At 39.4% G+C, this 5620-nt stretch overlaps 1 protein-coding gene across 6 annotated transcripts in view; it reads left to right on the top strand.

Annotated features, from left to right (window-relative positions):
- The first annotated feature begins 131 nt into the window (after positions 1–131).
- ccdc162 (coiled-coil domain containing 162) overlaps positions 132–5620 on the top strand; it is a 91593-nt gene continuing 86104 nt past the window's right edge. For all 6 annotated transcript variants that reach the window (XM_062969013.1, XM_062969011.1, XM_062969014.1 and 3 more), the window contains exon 1: positions 132–3135. The gene's annotated coding sequence lies outside the window, so the exon portion shown is untranslated. The remainder of the gene's footprint in view (positions 3136–5620) is intronic.

The following is a 5620-nucleotide window of genomic DNA, read 5'->3' as shown; positions in this document are numbered from 1 at the left end:
TTTAGAGTAATATTGTTTTTTTCCCTTTTAACTTGATAAATAAGATTCATATAATTTTTTCCACATGGCATTATAACTAATTTAGAGTTATGTATAATTTTATTTTTAACAACTTAAAAGGTAAAAGGTAAAGGTTTCCCCTGACGTTAAGTCCAGTCATGACCGACTCTGGAGGTTGATACTCATCTCCATTTCTAAGCCAAAGAGCCGGCATTGTCCATAGACATGTGGCCAGCATGACTGCATGGAGCGCCGTTACCTTCCCGCCGGATCTACTCACATTGATCTACTCACATTTGCATGTTTTCAAACTGCTAGGTTGGCAGGAGCTGGGGCTAACAGCAGGCGCTCATTCCGCTCCTGGGATGTAAGTTGTTTTAACAACTTACATTTCAGTAAAAGAGAAATCCATCCAGATTTAAAACAACTAAAGGGCATTAATTTGACCCATTCCCAGTGCAGAAATGCACAGATAAGGCACCTGCTAAATCTCCAACAAAAGAGCCCATCACCAGTCAAGTAAGTAGTCAGTGCTACTGTCAAAGAGCCTTTTCCTTTAGGAAGTTCCTCATGATGTGTAATCATAACTTCCCCCCTTTCAACTTAAATCTGTTAGTCTAGGTCTTGTCCTCTGGAACAACAAAAAATAAACATCTAACTCAGGAGAGCCACTAAGATATTTAAAAATGGCTATACTGTATTATATCACTTCTTGGTCTTCCTTTCTTTAGGGTAAATATACCCATCTGCCCCAACTAATTTTCATAATGTCCCTTTACTTTCTTGGTGACCTTCTCTATGCATTTCAATGTGTTTTCCTTCTTAAATTGTGGTACCCCAAACTGGAAACAGTACTCCCAAGTGAGATCTGACTCAGGGCGCATCTACACTGAATTAATGCAGTTTGACACCACTTTAACTGCCATGGATGGAATCCTGGGATTTGTAGTTTGGTGAGGCTTCAGTACTCTGGCAGAGAATGCTTGTGACCTCATAAAACGACAAGTCCTCATGACTCCATAGCACTGAGCCAAGGTAGTTAAAGTGATGTCAAACCTTATTAATTCTACAGTGTAGATGTTGTTGTTTATTCATTCAGTCGTTTCCGACTCTTTGTGACCTCATGGACCAGTCCACTCCAGAGCTTCCTGTCGGCCGTCACCGCCCCTAGTTCCTTCAAGGTCAGGCCAGTCATTTCAAGGACACCATCCATCCATCTTGCCCTTGGTCGGCCCCTCTTCCTTTTTTCTTCCATGCAAAGGATTGTTACCTTGATGCCGTGCTGGGGCTTGCGCGCCTTGATGATGCCATGAGCTAAACCGTGAAGGGGCACCCAAGACGGGAAGGTCATGGCAGAGAGGTCAGACTAAATACAGTCCCTGGGGAAGGTAATGGCAACCCACCCCAGTATTCTTGCCATGAAAACTAAATGGATCAGGACAACAGTGTAGATGTATTCTCAGAGATGTAATATCCAAAAGTTTAGAAGCCATGAAAAATTATCTTTTTTTTAGGGTGGGTCCAGAAAAATGGAAACCCCCTCAAATGAAAAAAAAAGCACAAAAATAAACATTTCCCATCTTACTGTGAATTTTGTTTCATTTTGACAAATATATTATGGTTTGTTATTGTTTATATTTTGAATTAGATACATATGGGGCACCAAAATCTTTTAAGTAGGGCCTCCAAATGTCTTAATCCAGCCCTGCCTCTGTAAGTTAAACTCCTTTTTATGTGCTTGTTCCCAGTCTAATTAGAAGTGTTTTAGCAGGGAGGGGTAGGAAGTAGGGCTGGAAAAATACAGACTTTCAGTGTTGAGTAGAAGTAGCATGTCAGCAGTAAGCAATGTATTAAAGATAATGCTGGGAAAGAATGGGATTCAATTTTAACTTATCCTACTGTAGCTGTGTGTTTGCCTACAATAGGCAAGGCAAATAGCAATTGCCTATCATATCCTTTGCTGAACACATACATACAGAAAATTGGGAGAAAGGGGGACAGTAAATAAACCTTCCTCCAAGCTATCCCACAGCATCTTGCATGCCTCTATAAGTTTGGACACCAAAATGGAAATTGTAGGAAAGGTGGCAGCTGGTGAAAGAAATTGTTTTTATCCATGGTCTCTGGAAAGCTCAAAATATTACTTATGCAAGCCTTACTTGACTGATTTGTTTCGTTTCAGACGCACATATTGTAAATCACTAATGAAAGGTTTGCTGAAACATCAAATAGTTCTTTGTGCAGAATAAGGACCGAACCCTGTCATTTATATATTATTTCTACCTCTGGTACCTGCTAAGAAATAATAGCAAAGAACACACTGACTTTGTCAGCTGAGGTATATCTGCATTTATTTTTATTCTTTGGTAGAATGTACTTACCATGTCAGAAGAGAATTGCAAATACAGTTATAATATATAGAAAAACCACAAAGTTAAAAAACTTGGCATTATGCTAAATGTCCATTGACCAGAAGCTGGCCACTTGGAGTGAGAAGGTCCTCCATTGTGCATGTGGCAGGGCTCAGGCTGCATTGTAGTAAGTGGTCTGTGGTTTTTTCTTCTCCACACTCACATGTCGTGGACTCCACTTTGTAGCCCCATTTCCTCATAATTTACTCATTATGGATAAAATGGATCTGTTTTATCTATTAGTGAGAACTATGGTACAGTGGACTCTTGGTTGTATCTGATGGAGTTTGATTGCAGGACTCCCTATGGATTTCAAAATATATTGATGCCGATTCTATACAAACGCATAGTAAAATGGTATCCTTTATAGGAAATGGGGGAAAAAAATCAAGGTTTGTCTTTTGTTTGTTTTTTAATAGTACTTTCAAGTTATTGATGGTTGAATCAGTAAATATAGAGAGCTGACTATATTCTTCAATAGATTCTCTATCTGTATGCTTGTGTGTGAGTGTGTATATACACACTGTAGTTCCTATGGTTACATTCAAGCTCACACAAGCATTGTGAGGAGCACTTCCATTGCTACATTGGCCTTTGATTACTTTTGCTATAGAAACCTGTGAGAGATGCGATTTGCTGGTAGAGTCCCTGATAACATAACAGGGCTTTTCTCTGCTGTTTACCTTCTGCATTTGGGAGACTGTGACCTTGCTGTCCTTGCCAGGTATTGTATTGCTCTTAAGTTGTATGATCTAAGCGAAAACATTTAAAATAGATTGCATCCAACTTGCTTGTTGTTTATCACATAATTATGTGTTACATGTAATCCATTAGATCTGTTCTCTTGTTTGCCAATTTATGCAAAAACTGCTGCAAATAAAAGGGTATTTTAAAGAACTTTACTAATTGTTATGTTGCATATAAGCTTGTACATTGCTTTGCCAAAGCTAAAATTAACTCAAACTTGTATTGATCACTATGGAGGTAAACAGAGGAAGCTGACAAGTTGGTTAAAAGCTTTATATCTGAACTTTAAAAGTTCCTGTTTGGTGTCTTGGCAATTGAATTAGACTCGATAAGAATTTCCTAAATTAGATACAACCAGATACAATAATCCTTTGTCTCCTTTCACAGTTTCTTTTCTTCTCCCTTCATAATAACAAGCACTTCACTAGTATGTGCTTTAAGCGGATAGACAAGTTTATAATGTCATTAATCATGTTGCCTCTGAAATTTTAGACACTACATTTGCAGCTCTGATCCTAATCTCATTACTAATTCAACTTGTTCAATCATGCCTGTGGCCTTTAAAGGAGGCAATAAAACCGATCAGCTATAATTACAGAAAATAATTGAGGTCTAGACCTTGGAAATAAACTAGAATAGATTTGTGTAGTGCTGCAAGTAACAGCTTGTATGTTTAGTTAACAGCAACTGAGTGAAAAATTCGTTTTCTGGGGGGAGATTTCCTGATTTGCCTTTGAGCAGAATGCAGATGAACAGTTACTCCAATTTAATTATGTGCACTTAAAAAAACCCTTTATATTATCTCTTGTATTTGAGCATAACTTGGGTTGTGTCATTTTATCTAAGACAGTGGTTCTCAACCTGTAGATCTCTAGGTCTTTTGGCCTACAACTTCCAGAAATCCCAGCCAGTTAACCAGCTGTTAGGATTTTTGGGAGTTGAACGCCGGGCTGTGGCGCAGCTGTTGAGCAGCTGCCTTAAATCACTCTGACCATGAGGTCATGAGTTCGAGGCCAGCCCGTGGCGGGGTGAGCACCCGTCAATTAAAAATAAAAAATAGCCCCTGCTCGTTGCTGACCTAGCAACCCGAAAGATAGTTGCATCTATCAAGTAGGAGATAAGGTACCACTTATATAGTGGGGAGGCAAGATTAACTAATTTACGACCTGGAATGAGGAAGTGCCGTCAGTGTGGATGATGAAGCAGCTGCTCCCCCCTGTGGCCAGAATCGAACATCCCCTCAGAAGAACGTTAACTTGCCTCTGTGTGTGTCTCTCTGTCTCTGTTTGATGTGTTTATGGGCATTGAATGTTTGCCCTATGTGTGTATAATGTGATCCGCCCTGAGTCCCCTTCGGGGTGAGAAGGGCGGAATATAAATACTGTAAATAAATAAAAATAAAATAAAACATCTGGGGACTCCAGGTTGAGAACCACTGATCTAAGAGATGGGCATGAACCTTTACCAAGCTACAAAGACGTCCACCATGGTTTGGGCAGTTTGCTAGTGTGACAGGAAATGGGCCTCAATCTGTAAGACAACAATGAAAACTCCCTGATGTGGTTACTTACTTTGGTATGTTAAACCCAGCATAAGAAGATTTCTTGGCTGCTCAAAAAAGATGGGGAATTGGGTCTCACTGTAAAATATATGAAAGTTACCATGAGGAAAATACTAGATTATGGAATCTTATTCTAAAAGTAGAAGTGAGTGAGAATCACATCCTAGAGCCACTGCTAAGTGATGGCCCTGAAATATTTTGATCAGTTTATCTATGAAGTTTCCCTTCATTTACCACAATAATGATGAGGAGTGATACCCAGAAAACAACAATGTGAGGAACAGTGAAGATCATTTAACTAGAATTGGGAAGGTTCAGCTCTCTTGTGTGATGATATAAGAAGCCCAAACAGAAGGAATAACTTGATATTCACCTGGCGTTTTAGGGAAATGGTGTGACATGGATCTCCTCTAGTTTTTTTAACGACGTAATACATGCACAGATTGGAAGGCAACCCAAGATATGTTCTTAAGTTGAATTTGTAAATAAGTCGGAACAGGTACATTTTTAAAGTGTAACCCCAGCCAAATATGGGTAGCATAGGGAAGGGTTGACACCCCTGTGGTGTTTGTTTTGCTGTATTTGCCCTTGTTCAGAAGATTTCACCTCACTTTCTGTCCCTATGATAATTGGATTTTGAAAATTTTGGCTTGTTGTGGAAACAAGGACTGGTGATAAAGCTTCAGTGGAGACACCTTTTCCCCATGATAACTTCCAGGAGTTAATTTCCTTTTCGAGGGGGAGATTTCTCTCACTTCCTGTTATTTTATCCCTGTTCTTAACTATGTGTCATTTGTAATTCAGATGTTTATAACTCAGGGACTGGCTATAATGTGGCTTTCCAGCACTGGATACACTGCCTTTTTTTAGTTTCAGAAGAACAGCACAAAACAGATGAGTG

This window comes from Anolis carolinensis, chromosome 1 (assembly GCF_035594765.1).
Source record: "Anolis carolinensis isolate JA03-04 chromosome 1, rAnoCar3.1.pri, whole genome shotgun sequence".
Lineage (NCBI taxonomy): Eukaryota > Metazoa > Chordata > Lepidosauria > Squamata > Dactyloidae > Anolis > Anolis carolinensis.
This window is presented reverse-complemented; position numbering and strand designations above follow the sequence as displayed.